Source organism: Pongo abelii, chromosome 21, assembly GCF_028885655.2.
Source record: "Pongo abelii isolate AG06213 chromosome 21, NHGRI_mPonAbe1-v2.0_pri, whole genome shotgun sequence".
NCBI lineage: Eukaryota > Metazoa > Chordata > Mammalia > Primates > Hominidae > Pongo > Pongo abelii.
The window spans coordinates 33,578,989-33,605,833 of record NC_072006.2 but is presented as its reverse complement, the minus strand read 5'-3'; the positions used below and the strand labels follow the sequence as shown (position 1 = coordinate 33,605,833).

The window sequence follows — 26,845 nt, the reverse complement described above, 5'->3', positions numbered from 1 at the left end:
GATTGTGCTAAGACATGAGGGGTGGAAGGGACCAGCCATGGGGATGCTGGGGACAAGTGTTCTAGGCAGAGGGAGCAGTACATACGAGGGCTCCAGGGCTGGGCCAGGGTGGAGCCTTCCAGACACACTGAGGCCAATGGCATTGGCTTCCCACTAAGTGCATGGAGGGGCGACAGCAAGAGGAAGGGTTCAGAGTGGCAGGGGCTGGACCCATAAGGCCTGGCGGTTCCTGGTCATATCCTCAGGTTTTTATTCTGAATAAGATGGGAAACTATAGGACAGTGCAAGAAGGTAACACAATCTGATTTTTTTTTTTTTATTTAAAAGGCCTCTGCCAGCTGCTGTGTGGAAAACGGATGGAGGAGGCTACTGCAGCCATCCAGGTGAGAGCTGTCAGCAGCTAGGCTACAGACATGACAGTGGAGCACGGGAGAGTGGGCAGACTTGAGATCTGTTTTTTAGAGCTAGGACCCAGAATGAATGAATGAATAAATGAATGAACCCCTGAGGGAGAAAATTTAGGCTTGAGTTCCTGTAATGCCACTGAGTTTCAATGTGACCCTGGGCAGATCCCTTCCCCTCTCTGGGCCTCAGTTTCCCCATCTGTAATGCAAGGCACAAGGAGCCTGGGACAGCTGACGCCAAGGTCTCCTGCAGCATTCCTGAGCCTCTGACGCTCGCAGGGGCGGAGGCTGTGATCCAGTTACTAATCCAGTCAGGCCTGGCTCATCCAAGGGCAGCTGCAGAAACCTGGGGGTGATGCATTGACTCACGCGTGGTCCTCTGCTATCAGCAGAAACTGGGACAGCCAGGGGCCTGAGACTCACCCGCAGGCTGGGAAAGGTTGGCAGGATGCCTCTATGCAGCTGGGGGAAGGGAGCAGGCTGCCAGCACTGGGCTTCCTGAGCCCCTCTGGGGACTGATGTGACAGCCACTGCAGCCACCGCAGCCACCATACCTTCCCAGTTGGCCCAAGCTTGGCATGGGGCTGTGCCCAACCTCTGTGGGCTACCAGGAGACACTGGCAGGAGCACAGGACCTGCTGTGTGCCCACTCCGTCTTCTCTCTGCCAGAGCCAGGCACTTGATGAAGTAGACATTACTACTCCCATCTTATGGGGAAACTGAGGCACAGAACATTGTAGGTGGCCAAACCAGGAGAATCCTACTACGTTTGACTAGTTCTTTCCATTGTTCGGCTCTGCCTCCCCAGTATGAAGCAGACGGGTGTGAAAGAGAAAGGAAGAGAAGCTAAATATGTTTTAATAAATATAGAAACTCACACCCTCATGTTTTACCAGGGCCGAGGACTTTCAAAGAAAAGCTTCTTCTTTTTGCAGCCTTTTCGCAATGTGGCTAAGCCGCTTGGCCATTGTTCACAGCTCTTTTACTGCTCATTTATTCATTGGCAATTGCAGCAAATATTTATCAAGAGCCTTCTACATGCCAGAGACTGCATGAGGCTCTGAGGAGGGAGACACGATTATTAGCAAAAAGTGACTTCATATCTACACTCACCAGCTCGTATTGTATAGAGGGTGAGAGAGATATTAACAAAAAATTTGGAAACTCTACAGTCATTTTAAAATTCTGCTTTGAGTAAGTTCCTTCCTTCTCTGAGCTTCAGTTTCCTCATTATAAAATGGGATGGTTAGAGTTCCTCCCTCATGAGGTTGAAGTAAACAGTTGATGAAATATGGCCTGGCCCACAATATGTGCTCATTAAATACTAGTTGTTGCTGTTATCAATTCCTGTGTATAACATAACTTCAGTAGCCTAGTAGGTAATAACTGTGTTAGGGTGGTCCACTGAAAAGCAGATGTCAAGATTGAATTCAGCATACAAGAGATTTATTGAGAGAGGGAGCAGGAGAAAGCAGGTCTGGCACCTGGGGAAGGAGAGGGAGAAGGAAGGCAGATTGTGTAGGAAGAGTCTTGAACTGCAGTACAATTCAAACAAGGTTAAGCCATGCCAATGGAGAGTCCTTGAGCCAAAGTCACTTACTGGAAGAGTTCTTCATCTCTCCAGAGTGGGCCTGCCTTTAGTATTCCTGCCATGCTCGGTGGTTGGCTGAGAGCAGCCCACAGGAAATGTGGGTTCAGCATAGACACGGCAGCACATCCCAAGGGACAGCAGCTGGGGTTGTCAGTCAATCATGCTCCCCATGGCAGGAGACCTGAGCAGTGCACGTTCACGGCCGCCGCAGTAACCAGACTTGGCCCTGGAGCCAGAGAGTTCCGAAACCCTGCACAGCCCATCAAAATAAGTTCATGCAGCGTCCTGTGCCCTCAGTGTGATAAATTAACCAGCCAGGGCATCTATGGGGAGAGTACTTGGCCAGCATCAAGAGGTGCACACCTTGGTCAAGTTTTAGATTGTGCAAGGTGGAAAATATGATGGAATCAAGACCATTGGGGGCCCACTTGGACGAGGCACTGCTGACGTCAGGAAGGGAGGAGTTGGAACTATGGTTCTAACAGTAAGGCACATCCAAAAATCTACCCAGGAGATAGCTGCCAAGAGCCCGTGCTGTTCAGAGGCAATGAACTTTCCCCTGAGGAAAGGGGAAAGGGGCTCCAGCACCATGCAAGGAACTGTGCTGGGGCGCTGGACCCCCAACCCCCTACTGGAAGGTTTTTGGGTTTCTATGGAATCTTCTCGGCTCAGTGTGGGAAGGGGACTTCTCACCCATCCAGTCCAACCCTCTCATTACACAGATAGGGAAAGCGAGACCTGAATGGGAACAGGAGCTTCACAAAGTCCCCTAAGAGCCACTGGCTGAACTGAGGCTCCAGCCAGGATTCCCAGCACCCGGGCCAGGGCTGGGCCCTCTGCAGGCAACCCTGCCAGCATCTGTCAAGGGACTGCTACAGGGAAGTGGGAGGAGGGCAAAAAAGAGACTGGTTTCCAGAGAGGGAGCTGGGGCTCGGAGGGGAGACAGGGAGACCCGAAAAGGATAGGGAGACCCGAAAAGGATGGGGAGACTCAGAAAGGAGGCTGAGGTCTGAGAGGGGCATGAGAGCTTGGAGAGTATACAGGATCCCTGACAGAGGGACAGGGGCTCGGAGACGTATGTTCAAGGGTTGGGCTCAGGCCCTGAGGGCCTGCAGTACCCCAGGCAGCCCGCAGCTCTGGAAGGCAGCAGCTTCCTCTCCTCTCGGCACTTCACACCCCTGCATGGCCACCCAGAACGGGAGGGACTGACACTCTGAGGCATTAGTCAGCTCGTGGCAGTTAAAAAAGGAAGGCTGGATGGCACTTGTGAAGAACGTCTCTTCCAGCTTTGAGCACCAACGGGATGCCACCTCCCCCCTGCACCACTGGGCAAGGATAGAGGAATCGGGAACAGGGCGGAGGGCCCAGAAGCTGGGACCCCTACCCCAGTGAGGGCTTCCTCCCAGCTCCCACCTCATGATGATGATGATAATAAGGTCAGCAATACCATTAGTAGTAGTGTTTGTGATGTAGTGTAGTAGTAGTGTTGGCACATGCTTGCCACCGGCCCAGGCATGTGAGGAGGGCTCTGACCCTGAACTTGCCCTGAGTCCATTCACATCTAGATGCCCCATCTCTGGGGCTGTGCATAGGGCATCCCCTGCAACAGCCTGGTCCGAAAGTGACCCATGTGCAGATGCAATCTACACGGGGGCTCAGAGGGCTCCCACTTCAGCTACCACCTCCCACTTCACAGATAGGAACACTGAGGCTCTTGGAGGGCAACAGTCATCCAATATCATGTGGCAAGTTGCCCAGGTTTCTGTCCCCAACCCGGGGGTAATTCCAGTAGGCCAACTGGTCAGGCACCCAGATTCAAATGTGGGCTTTGCACTGCTTGCTGTGTGACCTTGGGCAAGTGACACCGCCTCTCTGTGCTTCATCTAAACATAGGGGTAAAAATACTTACCTCGAGTGAGGATTAGAACATAAGGCAGGCATCCGGAATCTCTTTTTGACGGCTGTATGGGTGGTCAAAAGAGCTTAAACAGCTTAAAAAGCCTGACCCCCAGCAAAAGTGTGACCAATGATGGTTAACATGAGTGAGTGCTGGTTCTGCCTGGCACATGTGAAGATTCATGTAGTCCTCAGCAATCCCACAAAGTAGGTATTTTTGAATCCCATCTTCAACATGAAGACATTTAAATGAGGTACCCAAGACCACAGAGCTGGAAACTGGTAGCATCAGAAGCTGAATTCAGGCAGGTGAGAACTGTGCTAAGTGCTCTACACAAATGCATTTGTTTACTCATTCATTCACGTAACAAGCATTAAGCACCTACTATACACCAGGTACTGCTTTAGATACCATGCATACAGCAGTCAAAAAGAGAGTCAGGATGCCTGCCTTTTGTTCTGTTTCTCAATTGAGGTAGGTATTTGTATATGTATTTTTAGATGAAGCACAGAGAGGCAGTGTCACTTGCCCAAGGTCACACAGCAAGGAGTGCAAAGCCCACATTTGAACCTGGGCCTAGCTGATGCCTCGTTTTCTGTCCTGAGGGACCCCTTTCCAGCAATATCCCCAGAAGGGACTGAACCAGAGGTGGATGTGCTGATGTCTGTCCAGGGTTCAGGCCCATTCAGAGCCCCGGAACACTCCATCCCACACAGCCTTAGCCTCATTTCCCAAGTGGCAAGTAGCACTCAGGCCCCACCCTCTCCAAGCTGTCATGAGGATTCCTTCCTTCTTTCCTAACACTAATTGAGATGCCTCCTGACATTGTACAGATACCATAGATTAGGAAACCCCTCCTCCTTTCCTAGAGGTTAGTTTTGCCTCAGTCTGCAGAAGAGAAAACCCAGGGGTCTCAGAGGTGACATGATTTAACTAAGGCAGTGACTCAATCAGAATTCAAGCCCAGACATGTGTGCCTCAAAGCAGTAGCAGTCAGGGTCTCAGCAGGAGCAGATGGCACCCTCCAGGTGGGTCATTTGATTTGATTTTAATAAAGAGATCACTTAGGAGGGATGAGAAAAGAGTATAGCAAACCACAAAGGATAAGGTAGTACCTCAGAGCTGGTAAAAGTCGAACTGTTATGGGCCCAAAGGGTGAGAGGAGGGAGAAGGGAGAAGTTGCTGTCACCAGGAGACAAGAGAGAGCCCCCACTAGGAGATGTGGCCTTCAGTTGAAGGACACAGGCAGCGTGAGGGGATCTTGAAGGCAGAGAACTGGGGAATAAATACGCCAGCCTCACTATCCTATCTCTTCCCAGATCCCACCAGTGCTCCCAATGGGCCAGATCCAATGGAAAGCCAGACAACAAGGGTTCCCTTGATTGACATAATCCCTGCAGGCCAACCACTCAGGACAGAGGGCAAGGAGAAGGGTGGGAAGAGGATCTGAGAGGAGAACCACAAGATCTCCAGCCAAAGTCAAATACACTTTCCTTATCTACTGCCTTGTGCTTGCATAGGCATAGTAGGTTCTGTTGTCTAGGCCAGCAAGGTCACTATGGAAGGTACAATTGTCACTATGGCTAGTTCATGCTGCAGGAACAAACAACTCCCAATTCTCAAGACTTCAAACAGATTGGCAAACTATAGCCTGCAAGCTGGTCACTCATCTTGTAAACAAAGTTTCATCGAGACACAGCCACAACCACCCGCTTACGTACTGTCTGTGCCTGCTTTCTTGCTCCAACAGCAGAGTTGAGTAGCTGCGACAAGCCTAAAATATTCATTCTCTAGCCAAGAAAATTTGCCAACCCTTGGCTTAAAAAAACACAGGTTTGCTTCTTACTCCGGTTCCATGTCCATCTCCAGTTGGCAGAGCCTCTCCTCCATAACGTCCACAGTCAGGGGCCCAGGCTGGCGAGCCCTCCCTTGAAGAACCCACCAGTCTCCCTGGCAGGGGATGCAGACAGCAAATTGCTCACCAGCTCTTGAGGCTCCCACCAGAAAGAGACGCACCTCACTTCTGCTCACAGATCTTGGCAGAAATCAAGTGCCAAGGCCGTGCCTAACTTCAAGAGGGCTGGAAAGTACAGCCTCTCCACACGCCCCACATGAGGAGACCCAGAAATGAACTCAGATGGTGGACAGCACTCCTGACAACTGCGGCATGTGAACACAGCAAACGGTTGTAAAACAAAGGAATGAGGACACCGCTGGGTCTTGCAGCAAGCTTCTCCAGAATCCCTCCTGTGCACAGGGCTCAGGGAAGCCAGACAGGATTACATCCGGGGGTGGAGAAACTGCAGAGAATGCATGTCACATGCACGCTCGGCCACTATCCTTTTTTATGGCCTCCATGGAAACAGAAGCAGAAACTAGAGGGTCCCTAGGAGCTCCAACCACACCCACCTCCCATTCTCTGGGGACAAATGTCTGAGGGTTCCCTTCTCTCTCCATCAGGGTCCAGAAGCTGGCCAAGGACTGAAGAGGCTTTGGCTCAATTTATGACTTTATTACCAGTCGCCTTCCGGCTGTGAGCCTCCACTTCCCCAGCTGCAACAATCGGTGGGTCTCAAGGTGAGGTCCTGTGACCGGCAGCATCACCATCACCTGGAAACTGATTAGAAATCCACATTCTCAGGCCCCACCCAGCTCTACTGAATGGGAAACTCTGGTGGAGGATCCCAGAAATCTGGACTTTAACAAGTGCCTCCAGTGATTCTGATGCTTGAGGAATATAAGGCACAAACGAATTGAGATGTGCAAAGCCCGGGCCCGCACTGCTTTTCCAGCAGTCCTCGCCACCTGCATAAATGACAATTTCATCCTGGTTTAAGCCAAAAACCTGGAGCCATCCTAGAGGGTTCTCAGACCCTAATCCTGTGGCTTAGCCTTTAGAATATATTCAGATCTGGGCCTCCTTCTCCACCTCCTTCACTCTGCATGGCCCTAGCCTCTGCCATCTGACACCCACATACTATGTTGCCTTTCTAACCCCTGCTCCCTCTTCCTTTGAGCCCTGTAGTACATCCTCACTGCAGCAGCCAGAGGATGCTCTTAAAAACTAAATCAGATGATTCCACGCTTCTGCCCAGAACCTCCAATGGCTTCCATCTGACTCAGAAGAAAACCTGACAGGGCCGCCCTAGGTCCGATTCCCACTGACCCCTGCACATCCCCAACGCCCTCCCGCTGGCTTGCTGTCTCCAGCTGCACTGACCTGTTCTCTGTTCCTCCAATATGCCAGGCACGCTCCCACCTCAGGTCCTTTGCTCCTGCTATTTCCTCTGCCAGAAACCCTTCTCTAGTGATCCCCACACGGCCCAAGCCCTCACCTCCTTCAGATCACCGTTCAAATGTCACCTCCTCAGAGAAGCCTTCTCCGACCCCGCCATCCTGCGCTGCCCCCTCCTCTGGCTTTGTTTTTCTCCATAGCCCTCACCACCACCTGACACATATCTTTGTTGTTTCTCTGTTTGTAGCCTGCCTCTCCCCACGAGGGTATGAGGGCCACGAAGCCAGGCACTGCCTGCTTTGTTCACTGCTGTGTGCCTCCCAATGCCTGAATATTGCCTGGCATGGAGAAAGCCCTGGGTAAATATTTGTTGAGTGTACAGACGGATAGGTAGGTAGACAGATGGATGGATGGAGAAATGCTCATTCCCTGGGCCTTGCTGTGGTCAGCACAAGGCAGCCCCCGTGGGCAGGCCCCAAGAGTTACACCACAGAAAGACCCCAGGATTGAGGGCTGGGTCCTTGTATGCTGCTCTGGGATCAGCAGGTCTGGGTTCAAGTCTCTTGAATTGACCTGGAGGAAATCACATAACCTCTCTGATCCTCAATTTTCTCATCTCTAAAATGGGGGTGATGTTGATAATGTGTATCATGTGCCTTAACCTTATAGGACTGCAGCGAGGACTACACAAGGTGCACGTGAAGGGTTGCCGCGCAATACCCAATACCTGCTAAATCCACAATACATAGGAATTACTGTTGCCGCTATTGTTTTGCTTTCTTCTCAATTTTGCCAGTGGCCCGGGGTGCTTGGGCAGCCGTAGGGCTTATTGGGAGTATAACTGGCTCCAAAGAAAGGGACTTGGGTTTGAATCCTTGCAGCTACCATCTTGCTATATGACTTTGTGCAAGTCACTAGCCCTCTCTGGGCTTCAATTTCTCCCTCTGAGCAATGGGAAAAGGGTATTGAAGGAGGTTGTTTTGTGATCCCTGCAACTTGCCTCCCCAAGTCCTTCTGGAAGACCAAGCCCACACTCACCAAGCCCTCTCCTCTTCGTGGCTGCAGTGGGGAGGCCCTGGAGCTGAGGAGGCTGGCTGGGGCTCATGCTGACTCCTCCCCTAGCCTCACTGATTCTGCAGGGAGGGAAGAGAGAGGCTGTACTGGGTTGTGGCTGAAAGCACCCCAACTCCACGTCTAAACCGGAGTTCTCCTGGTTTCTGTGATTTGAGTGAGTCACTTAACCTCTTGTGCCTTAGCATCCTCATCTGTAAAATGGGAATAATTATCACTTGTGAAGATAAAATAAACTGCTACGTGTAAAGTGTTTAGACAAGTGCTTGGCACAGAATTATCACTATTATTATAATAGCTGCTATTATTTCTAACAACCACAGCTGGTCTCTGGACCAGGCACCATAAGAAGCTTTTATAAACTTTGATTTAATTTTCATGAATACTCTATGCCATTTTTGTCTCCATTTGAGAGGTGAACAAGTTTAGCTCAGAGACTGAAGCCATTTGCCCGGGGTCCCACAGCTTGCAGGTGGAGCTGGGTTTGAACCCAGTGCACTCTCAAGCCTGGTTATTTCCACTCACCACACTGCTTTCCCTTAGCTCTCAGTTTTGCTGATGGGAGACAGAGGGTTACAGAGCTCACTCCTAGGCCTCAGTCCTGCTGGGCCCTTTCACCCAAAGCATTCCTGGATCCACGCAACGTCAAACCTAGAGGCAGAACTAGAGGGCCATGACTACTCCATTCACAAAGAGGCTGCTCAGTGTGAGGGGCAGAGCAGAACCTGGCCTGGCTGCCAACAGGTGCATGGCCAGGTCTCCAAGGGAAGTGGCCCCAGCAGCCCCCAAGCAGCCAGCCGCTCCCTCAGCTGGGCAGCCCCTGATCCTCCTCCCATCCCCCTGCTTTATGACCTGTTTTATGAGCGGGAGGCCTGGCAGCTTCCACGTTGCCATGGGAACCAGCCCAGTGCGGGGCTCCTGGCAGCTCGATCAGGGATTGGCAATTTTAAGTCAGGAGCCAATCCTGGGGCTAGCGAGGGTTTCCACGGGTTGGGGTCTGTGGGCCCCAGGGATGCACAGTGCCTGCCTGACTGCCTGCCTCTCTCCTCTGCTCCAGCTCCCCAGGTGCCCAAAGAACTCAAGGACCCCACAGCTGGAAGACGACAGGCTGTTAGAGCCCTGGAGGAGCCTGGGGCAGCAGGGAATCAGATGGACCACCAAGTGGGGGCTGGAAGAGCTGACAGAGCTGGACTGTGGACACACACGCTTAGGGGCACACAGAGACACTAGGACAGCTGACATGAAGGGCCTCACAATGATATACAGATACAGACTCACACAGAGAAACAGAGATATGCACATGGCAGCCACATGTGCATAGCAAAGAAAGGTACTTGCAAACACACAGACATACACAAATCCATAGGAATACCTGGGTGCCCAGAGACTCACAGACACACAGACATCCAAAGACACACACACAGGACACTTGGACACCCAGAGATACATCCAGACACACACATAGACACACAAAGGACGTACAGACACACACCGCTCACTGCCTGTGTGGTCCAGGCAACTTGCCCAAACTCTCTGAGACTCAATCGCATCATCTGTCAAAAGGGCATCGCAATCCTAGCTTGTGAGGACAGGGAGGAATAACGAGGAAAATGGCTGTGTGTGCTCAGACACCTTCATTCATCCAGCCAGACAATATTATTGAGAACCTACTATGTGCCACGTGCCTCCTCCGAGCTGAGAAAAGTGAGCTAACAAGGACCTACTCTCAGGAAGCTCACAGTCTCCTTCAGGAGACAATAAGTATAGGAACAAAGCAACAGATAAGAGTGACTCGGTGGAGGAACCGGTTAGGTTAGTCAGGGAACACTTCTCTGAGGAGGTGACATTCGCCTGAAACAGAAGGAATGTGATGGAACTGACCAGAAAGGGTAGAGAGAAGAGTGTCCCAGTTAGCGGGAACAGGAGGTACAAAGGCACTGAGGTCTGAGCAGGGCTCCATGTGGCCAAGAAGCCCCAAAGAGATCAGTGTGGCTACAATGGAGGGAGGAGACAGGGGATAAGTTTGAGAGTAACTGGAGGCTGGAGCAGGCAGGGCCTTGAAGACTGAGTGATGTATTGTGGGTTTCATTTTCCATAACATGGGATCCACGAAAGGGTTTCTATCAAGGATGATCTGGTCAGAATCGCATTTTAAGCAGCTCACTTTGGCTGCTGGCAGGAAACTGCCTGGATGGGGCAAAACAGGACATCGGGAGCCCAGCGTTGGGGACTGTCACAGCATCCAGGGGAAGGGTGGCTGCAGGCTGGACCAGGGTGATGGCAATGACCATGGATGGTCCTTGAAATCATGCATTCAGCACATCTTTACTGAGCTCCTATTCTGTGCCAGCCATTGGGGATGCAGAAGCCAACAAGACAGAAATTCCTGCCTTCACAGGGCATGCAATCTAGAGGAAAGAGAATGGTAACTGAATATATGCCAGTGGTAAGTGATGACAAGTGCTGTGGAAAAAATCAAAGCAGGGAAGGGTGTGGAGATCCGCCAGGGAGGAGTGGGGCAATTTGTAGTTTTAAACAGGAGAGTCAGGAAAAGTCTCATTGAAAAAGCCACATTTGAGTGAAGATGTAAAGGAGGCATGAGATAGAATCTAGGACAGAGAGTTCCGGGCAGAGGAAACAGTGAGTGCAAAGGCCCGGAGGCAGGCCCACTCCTGGTTTGTTTGAAGAAAGCAAGGAGGTCCCTGTGGCTGAGCTGACTAAGCTGGTGAGGACAGGACAGATCATGCAGAGAAGGAAGGGAAGGAGGAAGGGGCTGAATGGGTAGAAGAGACTGGGACCTGGATGCCCATAGGAGGGAGGGAAACCAGCGAGACAGGGCCTGGCCCCTTCTCCATCCTGCTCCCCCAACCCAAGGAAGCAGCATCTCCCATTCCTCCTTTCATCCCACAAAGCTTCATCAGCCAAAAAGTGAAAGTTTAAAAAGGGAGGAACTGATCCCAGGAGAGGAAGGGCCCTAAGATTTGCCCACCCCCAGGTCAGACCCCAGCCCGGGTGGGGTGTGACTTCTTGTGGCTCTGATGGAATTCTCACTGTCCTCCTCAGGATGCATTCCTGGGCCTGAGGCACAGAAAGAGGACACACAGCCAATAGCGGCCAGTTTCAGGGCTCCTAACCCTGCCGGGAGACACCTGCAGCCTCAGGCAGGGCTGCTGGGGTGGGCTCCCTAAGCTGCAGGTGAGAAGAATGGTGGCTAATTAGGGTGCTGCCTCCTTCTCACTCTCCAGGTCCCAGGGATACCCTGAGTTGGATTTCAGGCTCATTAATGTCTTGGCACAGAGGCTCTGGCTGTGAGCTCTCTCCAGCTGCCCAGCCTTGCCTGGCAGGAGTAGGGAATAGAAGGGAGACTCACAGTGCAGTCATCTACCCCCAGCATCAGCCCCAAGGCAGGCCCAGGGTTGAAGGACATCCTAGAGGCTCCACCAGCGTCACAGCCCAGTGACCTTGGCTGAGACACTCTCCCTCCCTGAGCCCCGTTGTCCCTGTCTCTCCAAGGGGATCATAGGCCTTTTCCCACCTGACTTCCAGAGCTGGGATGAACCCAAATAAAGGATGAAAGTGAAAGTGCCCTGAATCATTAAAGAGACAGGCAGAACTCCCTGTGCCACCCTGGAGGGATCTGCAGGAGAGGTTGTTACATAAGACAAGGCGCCTTGCAACAACTGCTGCCTGGCTGGCCTCCCAGCTTCTGCCCTTCCGTGGTGGCTGTTCTCCCCTGGTAGCCCCTGGATTCTGTTACATAAAATACCAGGCCAAAGAATTCCCATGGGACCCAGCAATTCCACATCTGGCTCTACACCCAAAAGAACCGAAAGCAGCTTCTCAAATAAGTATCCGCACACCCATCTTCATAGCAGCATCATTCACAATAGCCGAAAGGAGGAAGCAACCCAAGTGTCCATTGGCAGATGAATAAATGGATAAACAAAGTGTGGTATATACATATAATGGAATATTATTCAGCCTTAAAAAGGAAAGAAATTTTGTCACATGATACAGCATGGATGAAACTCAAGGATATTATGCTAAGGGAAATAAGCCAGACACAAAAAGATAAATACTGCATGATTCCACTTATATGATTCATCTTGAGTAGTCAAATCCATAGCAACGCAAAGTAGAATGGGGCTGGGGGACGGGGGAATTCGTGTTGAATGGGTGCAGAGTTTCGGTTTTGAAAGATAAAACAGCTCTGCATGTGGATGATGGTAATGATTGCACAATGATATGAATGTGCTTAATACCACTGAGCTGTACACTTAAAAATAGTTAAAATGGCCAGTTTTATGCTGTGTATATTTTACCACAATAAAAAAAATTGCACCAAAAAACCCCAATGAAACCAATCCTAGCTCAGCCCTCTCCTCTGCTCCATCTTCCTGAGGCTCTGGTTGTATGCCCCAACCTGCGTTCCCCATGCCACCCCATATGTTCTGCACCCAACCTCCCTGACCCATCTCCTGCCCCTCCCCTTGCTCACTTTGCTCCAGCCCTGCTGGCTTGTTCACTCTTTCTCCAACCCACTAATTTCATGCCATGCTTGGGGCCTTGGCACCCGATGTCCTCTCTACCAAGAATCTGTCCCGGATATCTTCAGGGCTTGTTCCTCCCCATCCTCCAAGCTCAAGTCAAATGTCTCCTCAGAGGAGACATTTCCTTGACCCCCTGGACTGAAAGCACCCCCCCACAACCCCATTCCTATCCTCCTCTATCCCTTTACCTAAATGTATGTCTTTCATAACATCTATTAATATCACTACCTGGAAGAATACTTGAGCTTTGTCTGCTGGCTACTCTGTTAGAGTGTCAGCTCTGGAGCGTAGGAATCTCACTTTTTCATGCCTCACGACAATGCCTGGCACATAGTAGGTGCTCAATGAATAGTTATCAAATAAATGGAGAATGATCTTATTGACGTATGACGCATACCTATGACACACATGTTATATCTGTGCAGATGTAAATATATGGGAAAGGCCTGGAAACATGTCCACCAGCATACAGTGGTGAACCGGGGAGGAGGGTGGGCAAAGAGGACGGGGGAGTGGCTGTCAAGGGGCCCTTTGAGGGTTCACTGAGTTCACTCAGCTGTTGCATGAAACTCTTACCATGCAGAGCATAGGTATGTGATTTTTAAAAAAAGAGCTCTGAGGTGATGCTATGTCCCATGTAGTGTCTATGAGTGATTCTCCCCAGCCTCCCAACTACCCTGCAAGGGCATTGTTACTCCTACCCTTCTATGAAGCGAAGCGCATTCTCCATTCCCCAGAGTCACTGAGCTCCTGCTACACACCAGGCATGGTTCTGGGCTCGGGAGACACCAGAGTGAGGAAGCAATCCTGCCTTCATGGAGCTTACACTTCAGTGGGGCAGATGAACAATAAATAAATAATTAAAACAAGTCTGTGGGGGCAGGGAACAGAATGGAGAAGTGTACAGAGTGAAGGGGTGGGAGTAGAGAGAGCAAGGGAGGTGAGTGGAGGAGGTTTGCAATTTAACAGCGACACCAGGAAAGCCCTCACTGGGAAGGTGACATTTAAGACCTAAAGGAGGTGAAGGGGTGCTCTGATTTTACTGTGTTCCCTAAAGCTCATGTGTTGGAAACATGATCCTCAATGCAACAGTGTTAAGAGGGGGGACCTTAAAGACATGATCAGGTCATGAGGACTCTGCCTTCATAAATGAATTGACACTATTATCACAGGAGTTGGTTACTGACAGAGTGGGTTCCTAGGCCAGGCGTGGTGGCTCACATCTGTAATTTCAGCACTTTGGGAGGCCGAGGCAGGCGGATCACCTGAGGTCAGGAGTTTAAGACCAGCCTGGCCAAACAAGGCAAAACTCTGTCTCTACTAAAAATACAAAAATTAGCTGGACATGGTGTCAGGTGCCTATAATCCCAGGAGGCTGAGGCAGAAGAATCACTTGAACCTGGAAGGTGGAGGTTGCAGTGAGCGAGATTGCACCACTGCATTCCAGCCTGGGCGACCGAGTGAGACTCTATCTCCAAAAAAAAAAAAAAAAAAAAAAAGACAAGAAAAGAAAAGAAAAGAAAGAAAGAGTGCGTTCCTAATAAAAGGATGAGTATGACTCCCTTCTTCTCTCTCTTTCTTTCCCAACCCCCTTTGCCCTTCCACCTTCTGCCATGGGATGATGCAGCAAGAAGGCCCTTACCAGATGCAGCCCCTGGATTTTGGACTTTCCAGCCTCCAACCCATGAGCCAAAGAAAATTTCCATTCTTTATAAATTACCCATTCTGTGGTATACTGCTGTAGCAACACAAAACGGACTTAGCCAGGGATTTATCCAGGCAAAGGCAAGTGCAAAGTCCCTGAGGTGGGCACATCCCTGGTGTACAGGAGCAATGGCCACCGTGGCTAGGACATGTTCTAGGGGGAGAGTGGTGGGCTTGGAATGGTGAAATCCCTTGCCTCACAAGTAGGGCAGCTGAGAGCAATATCTTGGGCCTGTCTGACTGTAAAGTGAAGCTTTTAACTGCAAAGGGCCTGACACTCTTTCTAGTGAGGAAAGCCAGAAAGGGTGAGCGTATGTTATTACCAGGCATTGCGCCAAACACGTTGGGGAATCACATGGGGGAAGCCCCCACCCTTCTGGGGCTGCTGCTGCTGTAGAGAGAGGAAGGGAAACTGAGAAGTCAGCTAAGAGCCTGAGCAGATACTATAAGAATCCATCGTGATTGCTGTTTTCCGTTTCTCTGTGTGTTGGTTGTGGAAGGAGTCTTAGCACGTGTACACACAGCATGTGCATTCCTACCTCTGAGTGTGTCTGCCTGAGTGTTTATGGCTGCGTAGGGGTCTTGAGTCTGCTGCCCACAAGTTAAACAGTGGTTTACTTAGCCCTCCCCAACTGTGTGAATGCAAGCATGCATGGGCATCTTCATCTTGTCTTTGTGTTTATACATCCCTGGGAAGGTATCCATGTTCAGCAGGAGGCATGTATCCATGTCTGCATGTCCAAAATGAGTGTGTGTCATTGTGCATGTGTTTCATGGATCTGCACAGCCATTAAGAGTTCTGTCTCTGTAGCCTGACTCCCTGGGTTGGAATCTAGGTCTGCCACTTACTGGGTATGACCTTGAGCAAATTACTCAACCCCCTCTCTGCTTCACTTTCCTTATCAGTAAAATGGACATATTAATAAAACATACCTTATAAGGTTGTTGTGAGGATCAAATAAATGAATATATGTGTAATGCTTGGATTGATGCCTGGCACATACTAGGAGCCATGTGTGAGCTGTTGTGATGTTAGGGCTCTTTCTGCATGCATGTGTCTGTCTGTGTCTATCTGGCTGACTGAGCATACTTGCCCCAGCTGATATGCCTCATAGCATGCAAGTTGGCATGCCTAAGTTCACACCTTACCTATGTCTCTGTGTGCACAACCTCAGTCTTAGCCCTGCATGTGCAGTGCCCAGCCTCCTCTCTGCCTGACAAGAGCAAATGTGGCTGGCTGGGGTGGGGACTGGAGGAAGGGCCAGCAGGAGGGGGCTCCTGCCATGGCCTGGCCAGCTGGACTTTTCACAGCCCAGTGACTTTGTCCCTCTGATCGGCCAAGTGGCTAGACAGGCAGGCAAAGGAAGTGCCCCTCTTCCAGGCTGTCCCCGGCCTGTGCCATCTCTATCCCTGATCACAGGGATTGGGTTTACATGCCTGATGCCCCTCGGGATTGGGGGATCCAAGAGAGCAGGGTCAGGCCTGAGCCACCTTTGTGTTCCCACATCATAGCTGTCACTGTTAATGATGGCTAACACTTACTAAGGACTGGCTGAGAGGCAGGCACTGTATTGGTTCTGTACTGATATGTGGTCTAACTCGCCAATCCTCATGCCATTTCCCTGAGATAGGTCCTTCCATTGTCCCCACTTCATGGGTTTGGAAACTGAGGCACAGAGAAGCGAATTGTTTACTTAAGTCACACAGCTGGTAAGTGAAGAGACCAGAAACCAAGCTGATTAAATACATGTTAAGTGACCCGAATCATTGAATGAGACACAGAAAAGCCATGTTTGGGGTGCAGTGGAGAGATGGAGAACAAGGTGGAGAGTGGTTCTGGCAGAGGAAGGGGCCAGCTTGGCTCCCTGCAGGGGAGCCCTGGGAATGGGAAGGAAAAAGTGGATGGGGCCAGATGGTAGGGGTCTGGAAGGCCAAGTGGGGAAGCTTGCATCTGAGCTGGCTCTACTCTTCAGAGACCTGGCCACAGTGAGGTGCCATGGGGACCGGCCACCTGGATCCTTCATTGTGAATAAACTGGTGAACTGAGCCCAGGTCTCTGGGAGAGCTGGTAGCTAAAGGCAGACTAACAGAGTTAGTTAGAACAAAAGCTCTGCTGTCAGTCTGAGGTTGGAATCCCAATGCCCTCACCCCTTGGTTACTTCCTACTATTAAACCTCCATTTTCTCAACCAATTCAACTTGTTAAAAGGGTTAAAGTCATCCATTATCCCAATGTCTGACATACAGTACTCAATAAATGATCATCCACTATCAAACAAGGGCATTCAAATAATGGTAATAAATAGATTAAAGGACCTAGCAGAAAAGGTGGACAACGTACATAAGCAGATGGGAAGTTTAGGAAGAGAGAATAAAACCATGAAAAACAAAAGAGAGAGAGAGCTGAATGGAAATGCTGGAACCAGCAAGAAAAATGTGATATCAAAGAGGAAGAATTCTGTTGATGGGATTAGCAACAGACTGGACACAGGGGAGGAAAGTGAAACTTGGTGATGGGTCAACAGAAATTCTCCAAACTGAAAAGAGAAAAGAACGAAAATTCACAATGTAGCTTTCCTAGAGTTGTTAAGAAGGTGAAAGCCAGTGTCAGACACATTGGGCTAAGTGATACCATTCCTTCAACCATTTAACAGAAGTGCATTGAGGCCATATTACGCACCAGACAGTGTTCACAGTGCTGGAATCTCAACAGTGACCAAAAGGACAAGGTCCCTGCCCTCAGGGAGCACACAATCTAAGGGAAGGATCAGACTCCTAAATAAGTAAAATACATACATAGTATGTTAGATGGTGTATTAGTCTGTTCTCATGCTGTTAATAAAGACATACCTGAGACTGCGTAATTTATAAAGAAAAGAGGTTTAATTGGCTCACAGTTCCACATGGCTGAGGAGGCCTCACAATCATGGCGGAAGGCAAATGAGGAGCAAAGTCACATCTTACATGGCACAGGCAAAACATCTTGTGTAGGGGAACACCCCTTTATAAAACCATCAGATCTCATGAGACTTATTACCATCATAAGAACAGCACAGGAAAGACCAACCCCCATGATTCAATTACCTCCTATTGGGTCCCTCCCATGACACATGGGAATTATGGGAGCTACAGTTCAAGATGAGATTTGGGTGGGGACACACCCAAACCATATCAGGTGGTGATATGTCCTATAGAGAAAAAGCATGGGAGCAGGCCAAGAAGAGTAGATTCAGGGGATGCAATTTTAAATAAGGCGGTGGGTCAGGGAAGGCCTCAATAAGAAGGTGACATTTGAGCAAAGACCCAAGGGAGGTAATAGAGGAACCAGGCAAATATTTGGGGGAAGAGCATTCCAGGCAAAATGAACAGCTGGTGCAAAGGTCCTGGGGCATAAATGTTCACAGCCAGTTATGCCCCAGGGAAAGCCCAGAGGCCGAGGTGGCCAGAGAGGAATGATCTTGAATGATGGAAAACAAGGTCAGAGAGGAAGATAAATGGGAGGTGGCCCCCCACCACCCGAGGAGGGAAGCAGATTATCATGTAGGGATTTTGGCTTCAGCTGTGAGATGGAGGCCTTTGGAGGATTTCCTTCAAAAGAGCCACATGACCTGACTTCTGTTTTAACAGGATTCCTCTGGCTGCTACGTGGAGAATGGACTGGAGGGGCGCAGGATGGAAGCAGGGAAGCCAGTGGAGAGTCTGTGGTGAAGATCCAGGTGAGATATGGCATCTGGGATGAAGGTGGTAGCCACAGAGATGATGGCAGCTTTTAGATTTGGGGTACATTATGATGGCTATGCTGATGTCAGGAGAGCCCTTATTGTTTTTATATGTGTTGCTGTTATTAGGGCTAGCCAGGCTCCCACATACTTTTTTCAAGGAGCCCCAACCCAGACAAGCAGGAGTGAAGCTGCTCACCTGGCCCCTCCTGCCAGGGCAATCTTGTTGCACTTGTTGGGTAGCTGGTGGCCAAGGTCCATCTCCCCAGAGCCCAGCCCTGTAGGCTCCTCACTCTGCAGGCAGCCCAGGGCAGCTGCAGGCTCAAGGTTGCTCTGAGCAGCCCCCAGCTCCACAGCTGTAAGGTTCTAGTTGTTGATTTACTCAGAGGCAGCAGATTCATCTGGAAAAGCTGGTCCCTGCAGCCCCAGGTGCCCTCATCTCACTCCCTAAACATTCATGGAGAGGGGAGGTGGGCAACCTCCTCAAGACAGCTCGACTCAAATGCCTGATTCCTGCCGCCACTTCTCCACAGCACTGCTCCATCTGGCTCCTGCCCTCCACCTGACGGCTGTCATGGGCTCCTACTGGTACCCCTGCATCCACCCAACCTTTCCCATCCACCCCACTAAGAGCAAGAGGGGGCCATTCTGAAGAGGGTGACAATGTCACTCGGCGAGTGCTTAAAACTCCACCATAGCTCCCCCTGGCCTGGGATAACATCTAGAACATTAATAGTGGCCTTCAAGGCCCTGTGTGATCTGGTCCCACTCTTCATGGCCTTCTTGTCTCCCTACCCCACCACCACAGTACCTGCCAGCTGTAAGAAGCTGTACCTAAAGCACCGCTGCAGAACTTTGCACAGTTGCTCCTCCAGGTTGCTCTAGCACGGAATCCTCTTCCTGCCCTTCTCTACCTGGCAAACTCCCACTTCTCTGTCACCTCCAGGGTCACTGCCCTCTTCTCCAGATGGCTGGAACTCACCCCAGGCTAGGCTCCCTGGTGGCTCCCACAGCTCCCTCTGCTCTCCCTCCTTATTCAGCTGCACTATATTACAAGGATAATGACAACACATTGGCAGGCATGCCCTGCTCCCACTGTCCATGGCAGACATCACTAAATGATCAGGGTGTTCTTCCCCACTGAGCCTGGATATGGCCTCAGGAATGCAGCATTCTAGAGCTCATGGTAATCAAAAAGAGGTCGGGTGCAGTGGCTCACACCTGTAATGCCAGCACTTGGGAGGCCAAAGCGGGAGGATTGCCTGAAGTCAGGAGTTCGAGACCAGCCTAGCCAACATGACAAAACTCTGTCTTTACTAAAAAAAATAAAATAAAAAATTAGCTAGGCATGGTGGCGGGCACCTGTAATCCCAGCTACTCAGGAGGCTGAGGCAGGAGAATTGCTTGAACCTGGGAGGCAGAGGTTGCAGTGAGCAGAGATTGTGCCACTGCACTCCAGCCTGGGCGACAGAGCAAGACTCCATCTCAAAATAAATAAATAAATAAATAAATAAATAAATAAATAAATAAATAAAATAAATAAAATAATTAGAAAGCCTCCTGAGTAGCTGGGATTATAGGTGCCCACTACCACGCCTAGCTAATTTTTTATTTTATTTTTTTAGTAGAGACAGGATTTCACCATGTTGGCTAGGCTGGTCTTGAACTCCTGACCAGGAGGCTGGGAGGGGGCGTAGGAAAGGCAGGAGGCAATGGCAGCCGGGTTGGCGGAGTGGGGTAGGGGGTGGGGAGGTGGGGAAGGAGGATGGGGTTGGTTATCAGGCTCTCTTCCTGAATGGCTCTGCCTCTGGCTTTCCCTGTAGCTTGGGCAGATGCCTTCCCTCGGGATCTCAGTTTTCACATCTGTGAAATGTGGCAATAGGGCCAAGTTGTCAGTGACATTCTTCCCAGATGTCTCCCAAGTGTCGGGGCTGGATTTATAAGCACCTGCTCAGTGCCAGGCCCTCTGTGTTGTCCTGGAGAAAGAGATGAATAAGACACTTAACCCTGCCATCCAGGAAGCCATGGACTAAAGGTGAAGGGAGTATGTGTGTGTGTGTGTGTGTGTGTGTGTGTGTGTGTGTGTGTGTGTTGCATGTAGGCAACTGGGGACGAAAAAATCAGTTTTAACCTGTCACCCAGCTGAGGCTCTCTAGGCTACTTGGAGCTTCCTGGAATTTCCTTTGTGTCTAATTGCAATTAGCATTCTTTCCTATCTAGTTGATGCAATGTGTCCCTCTGGAGGAAACGCAGAGACAACTGGGGAGATGTTCCGGGAACTGAAACCTTTGCCTTCCCTTTAGACTCGCCTCCTAACTCTGTCTACATTAACCGTATGTCTAATCTCAAGTCAAAAATTCAAGGTTTATAGGGTAGGGGCTAGGCTTGTCAGCATTTCCCAATGATGTACTGTCCCACGATAAAACAATTCTGGGGACAATACATTCTGGAAATGCTACATGAAATCTCCCCCTCTTGAAGCTTCACATTACATATTTGCATATAGAAGAATCTAAGGGAAGCAAAAAAAAAAAAAGTTTGTCAAACTTTGCTTAATCCAGTTCTTCAAACTTATTTAACCACATAACTCTTTTTCTCAAAGTTCCTGTTTGCATCTCTGTCAGTTATCATTCTTTTACTTGCATCAGAAACCTCAGTCAAGCTGGTTTATGCAACCGGAAGAGTATGTTAGCTTTTGAGACTGAAAGTCTAGAAAACATAAGGGCCTCAGGTAGAGTTCCATCAAGGCCTTGGCTCCATCTCTTGAGGATTCCCTTGTGTCTCTATCCCCTCTTCTGTACACTCGTAAGCTTCATCCTCAGCCTGGTTTACCCCATAGGAACAAAATGGCTGCAGCAGTTCTGGGCATCATATTCAAGTACCCCACTGCAAAAAGAAGAGGAGCCTACTCTTTTCATTACGGACTGGATGTCCTGGCTCTATTTAGACCATGTGCTTATCTCTGAGCCAATCACTGGGCAAGAGAAATAAATGGGCATCAGCCAATGAGAGCTTACCCCTGGGATAAAATCATAACATCTTCCACAAAGCCTATGACAATGTCCTCCTTCTAGTAACACATATCCCAGTAATCTCAGCTATTCCATCCCATTCTTTGCTAAGGAAACTGATTTGTGTCCACAGCACTGGTGAGCCACTGATCTCAAAGAGGGTAGGCCCCTAACATGAGCTCTGGGGGTGAATCTTGATTGGTCCAAAGTTCCTGGTAACCTTATTTCTCTTCACCAACAATTGGTTCAGGGATGGCCACAGGACTTGGTTCTAGCTAATGAGATGCAAGCATCTCCTAGGTGGGGCTTCTAGAAAAGCTTTTGCCTTCCTGGTGCAAAAAATAGACTTAGATGGCATATTCCTTTGCTCCTTTAGCTTTCCTTCTTCCTCATACCTGGAATGAGGATTTGATACCTGGAGGTGTGGCAGCCATCATGGGACCATGAGGCAAAAACTGCAGGAATAAATGCCACAGTCCCAGAGAGTGCAGAACAGAAAAATAGAGCCTCAAGGCTAGACAACATTGTTGGGCAGCTGTGCATAGTCTGGAATGCTATCTCTTGATTTCTTATTATGAAAAATTGGATTGGAAATGCATATTTGTTTGAGCCAAAGACATTCATTCCTAACTGACACAAAGCCAAGTCATTTTTTGTAAAATAGGACTTGTGGAGCCTTGAGACACAGCCTTGAAGACACAGCTTGAGTATCCTTGAATTCCAGATACTTTCATAAACAAGTTCTGCCCAAAGATGTTATAAGAAAGCTGATTGTCCAAGCTTTGCATCCACTCCAGCAAAGAGCTGAGTGTTCCCTGTGTGAGAGGGGCACCAGGAGTCATGGAGCAGCAGGCTGGGAGCCCATCAAATCCCATGGCAGAGTGTCCCATGTTGCTTTGAGGTTTATAGAGGAAGCTATGACAATGCCAACTCAAAAGTACATTCTTGAATTCAGATACTGATTGAGATGCAGTGAAATCTATCCACAGTCTTAAGCTTATCTCACTCTTCTTATATCCTAGTAATCTTACTTCTGAGCTCTCTTCTGATAAAATAACCCATAATAAGCAGAGAAAAAAGCCAGGAACATAATTTTCATGACAGTTACAGTTACAATATCCTCCTCATCCTGCCCCAGCCCCACCAAAAAAACTGGACAAATCTAAATGTCCTATAACAGAGGAAGGATTTTAAAACTATCTGTTCAGTGGAATACTACATGATCATAAAAAATGATGTTTGCAAGTTTATAATATTATAGCACGGGGAAAAGCCGGCTGTAGCATTATATATTATATATAATCTCAATTATAGAAAAATCACATGAGGAAAAATCAACCATGAAATAAAGACAGTAACATGTTAATAGTGATTATGCTTGGTTACACTTATTATGGGTAATTTGTTGGGGAATTTTTCCTGCTGTTTTATATTTTCCATTTTACCTATATGTTCTACTTTTGTAAGCATAAAAAATAAAATTGGCTCTTCTTTTGAAAGCTTCCAGAACCCTCCAATTTGTGAGATCATTGCTGTTGTCTCTCCTCCAGTAAAGCAGGTAATCAAGGGCTGCCCAGAGCTAGTGACCCCATTCTGCACCAGGCCAAAATAAAAACAGCTTCCGACTCCAGCATATTTGATTAACAGCTTGAAATTCTTTCAAGAGACAAAATGAATGGTAGGGAAAGGGGAAGATCAACACCCTATTTTTAAATGGTGACGTGAGCTTGCAGGAACTAACGGCAAAAAGAGGTACACACCATTCCCTGCCTTATGCAAATCTACGCAAATGGGACACACTCTCTGGCTAAGCAAGAATTCCAGGTCTGAGCTCCCACCTGGATCCTGGGTCTCACTGAGAAGGGAAGGAAGGAGTGAGAGGAGGGCATAGTGATGACCCGATTCATTGAGCACCTACTAAGTGTCCCACTTGCAAAGCATTTTCATGGCTTGGAGCTCTTCTGCCACTTGTCACCATTTGTAATGAAGGTAATATTATCATCCACTGTTTGAAGGCAAGTCAAGTGGAGCTCAGACAGGGAAGTGGCCTACGCAATGTCACAGTGGGACCAGCCAACTCCAAAGCCAGTGGTATCTGATGACCAGGCTACACAGCCCTGGGATACAAGTGCACATGTTGCCTCTGATGGGATCTAGGGTCAGTCCTCAGTGTGGAGGAGAGAAGAGATGTATAGGCTGTTGGAACCACAAAGCATGAAGGTCTGGAACTCCTGGATGCAATGTTAGACATCCAGGTGGAATGCTTGTTAGTCCCAGACAGACTTTGGTCCCCATCTGGCCTTTACACTCATTGGGCCTGGAACACGCCCCCTGCAGACAACTACTAGCTCACTATAATTCCCCGGTCAGCTCTCTGCTAAAAGGTTCCCTTATCAGAGGGGCCTCAGCTGACTACTCTACCTAAAAGAGCATCACCTGCTCACCTCTCCCAGCTCCAACATCTCTATCCCCGCCCTGCTTGGTTTCGCGTCTTCGTGCTTGACACCTCTCGACTTACTACGTATCTATTTGCTTATTGACAAGAAAGTCCGCTCCATGAGGGTAGACAGTTAACTTTTGGGTTCAGCTCTGTGTTTCCAACACCTGGTACATACTTGGTTGTTCAAGACATATGTGTCAAATGAATTAATGAATAAATAAGTGAATTTCAACTTCCCCAGGCCTAGTTACACAATCTTGGAAAATGACCCAGCAACAATAATAACATAGTTATTAATGATACATCACTCTTTATAACTAACATTTCTAAGCACATTTTTTTATGAGACAGGGTCTCACTCTGTTCCCCAGGCTGGAGAGCAGTGGCATAATCATAGCTCATTGCAGCCTTTATCTTGGGTTCAAGTGATTCTCCCACCTCAGCCTCCAAATAAGTGGGACTACAGGCACACACCACCATGTGCAGCTAATGTTTTACTTTTTTATTTTTTTTAGAGACAGGGTCTCACCATGTTGTCCAGGCTGGTCCCGAACTCCTGGTCTCAAGCAATCCTCCTGCCTTGGACAGCCAACATGCTGAGATTACAGTCATGAGCCAGGCACCCAGCCCTGAGCATATATTTGTACATTCCTTTCCTCATTTGATCTTCACATCAATCATCTGAAGCAGAGAATGTAATTATCCCCATTAGACAGCTGCAGGGACGAAGGCACTGGGAAGGCAGGTGCTGCCCAGATCAGAGAGCATCGCTAGCAGAGTCAGGACTTGAATCAAGCATGTCTGATTCTAAAACCTACTTGCCTACCCATCATGTGATGCCCAGGTCAATTCCACCCAACAAGAGGGCAGGCACTACATCTGCCTTATTCATCGCCATATTCCCAGTGCCTGGCACCGGTGAATTGCCCTTGGAAAAGGATGAGAGAAATCAGTGGTTCTGGAAGTGTAGCCCCAGGAGCAGCAGCAGCAGCAGCACTTGGGAACTTGTTAGAAATGCTGATTCTTGGTTCCCATTGCAGACCTACTGAATCATGCCGATGCACGCTAGAGTGTGAGAACCATTGCGACAAATGGGCGAACGTCCCCAAGCCTGATGCCCCATCCATAAAGCAAGGCTGAGCACCCATGGGATCAGAGGGTACAATGAGAACTTCAGCCAGCGCCAGACCTGCCAGGGGTTCGAGCTATCCTGATTCCTTCCCACAAGCAATTGGAGGACAAATTTTCAGCTCTAATTTCAGGCCTTTGATTTCGGCCTCATCTGGCCAGGAAGATGCCAGCTTGTCAGAGAGAGTGGGAAGCCAGGAGTGATGGAGACGGAGCAGGAGGATCTATTATTAATTACCATGTAACATTGATTAAGAGCCCACAGGGCACCACAGCTGCGAGGAGCTCGGGAGAGCCTCTGCTCCTGCCTGGAGGGGAAAATGATTAGCAACATTATGAAAGGAAATATTCATCCTGTAGCGGCCCTGAGCAAACACCTCCAGGGATAGGGAATTTTCCTCTCCCAGTGATCTTTGCTCCTGGAGCGGGGGCAGCTGCCTCTGTGGCCTGGGACAGACTTGTTGAGCTAGGAAGGTGGAGAAGCTGACCTCTGACCCATCTGCAGGTGTTGGGTTGACAGGTCAGAGAGTGCAGCTCTAGGGGGCCAGAGATGCCCAACTTTGCCTCCTGAAAAAGCAGTTTAAGGTGGCAGGATCTTTCTGAGTTTTTGAAAGAAAGAGGCAATCTGGATTTGGTTATCAATTCTCCTAATTTTTAAATATGGTTAAGACAGATTCTGGGTTGGCAACTTCTGTAGCTACTCAGCTGCCCTCATCACATTTAATCCTTCCAACAACTCCGCCTTTATCTTCTACATGATGACACTGAGCCTCGAAGTGGTCACTCACATCGCAAGTCAGTGGAGCAGCTGGGATTCAAGCCTATATGTGCTTCCTGAACCTCTGCTTTCTCTACCGAATCACTCAGGTATATAGAGGTGCCCTGCCCCTGGTGTTCCAAAGCCACCCAAACAAATTCCAAAAAGTTTATGACTATTGCCCAATCCAAGCTACATCCCTGCAACAGGATCACACCCAGATGTAACATAAAAACTCCTAGTCAGGCAACATGTATGGATGTGTGAATTTGAGCACCTGACCATTCTAATACCCACACTGCGCTCTTCCCAGAAGCTTGAGTGTCAAGGAGCTGGCCCCAAACTCCCAGTGGTCCTGCTTCTGACCTTTGATCTCACATTTATTTCCAAGAGGATCTAGTGGAATTAACCAGTCTCCTCTCCCTTTGTTCCATGGAACTCCATTTTTTTCTGCCACTGACTAGCTGGGAAGCCTTAAGCAAGTCCCCAGCCTTCTCTGAGATTCAATTTCTCCATATGCCAAAGAGGACTATTTGGATCCAGGGATCAAGCTGCTGGCCTTATTCATTCATTCTATGGTCAAGCCACTGACCAAGTCATTCCTAAATTCCAGAGTGAGAAGAGAGACTTCATAGGTGATAATGATGATGATGGTAAAAATGACACCAAGATACTAGTTAACAATTTTTAATGCTACCTAAGTGCCAGGCACTGCGTGTGGATTATCTCTTTTAATCCTCACACCAAGCCTATGAAGAAGGTGGTCTTGGTAAATGCCATTTCACAGAAGATGAGACTGAGGCTCAGGCAGAAAACTGACTTCAGAGCAGACACGCAGAGCCTCCACTCTGGTGTCCACCCTGTGCCCTCTCTCATGTTCATGAAATGTGAGGTTTGTTGGCTCCTTCTAGATTTCTCCATCTGGAATTCAGACCGTAACAGGTCCCTGGGGGCTGAGCAAGCTGCTCTGTTTCCCAGGAAACCATTTGGAGCCTTGAGGACTTATTAAGGAATTCATAAATTTGGGGGAGAGTTTTAAAACTGGTACAGCTGGCCACAGATCCCCAGGGAGGTAGCAAGCTCCCCATCCCTGCAGGTGTGCAAGCTGAGACCAGGCAGTACATTTGGTGGAATGTTGTAGTAGGGATTCCAACACCAGATGGGAGGCAAAGAGGATGAGCTACATCAGTGGCTTTTTGGAAAAAAACAAACAAATACTTGTTAAGAGCCAGACTGCCTGAATTCAAATCCCTCTTACTTTTCTGAGTGACTTTGGGCAAGTTACTAGACTTCTCTTTGTTCAATTTCCTTACCTTTAAAACAGAACTAATAATAGTAC

The 26,845-nt window shown here is 49.0% G+C and overlaps 2 long non-coding RNA genes across 2 annotated transcripts in view; one reads left to right on the top strand and one right to left on the bottom strand.

Annotated features, from left to right (window-relative positions):
- LOC129052104 (uncharacterized) overlaps positions 1-26,845 on the top strand; it is a 55,089-nt gene that overhangs the window by 13,913 nt on the left and 14,331 nt on the right. The window contains exons 2-6 of the long non-coding RNA XR_010138788.1: positions 328-383; positions 6,353-6,469; positions 7,375-7,486; positions 9,256-10,644; positions 11,712-13,085. This is a non-coding gene — a long non-coding RNA (uncharacterized LOC129052104). The remainder of the gene's footprint in view (positions 1-327; positions 384-6,352; positions 6,470-7,374; positions 7,487-9,255; positions 10,645-11,711; positions 13,086-26,845) is intronic.
- On the bottom strand, positions 1,829-9,047 carry LOC129052103 (uncharacterized). Its single transcript, XR_008516875.1, has 3 exons — positions 8,724-9,047; positions 8,166-8,260; positions 1,829-2,245 (listed from the first exon to the last, which is right to left on the bottom strand). It is a non-coding gene; the product is annotated as an uncharacterized LOC129052103 (long non-coding RNA).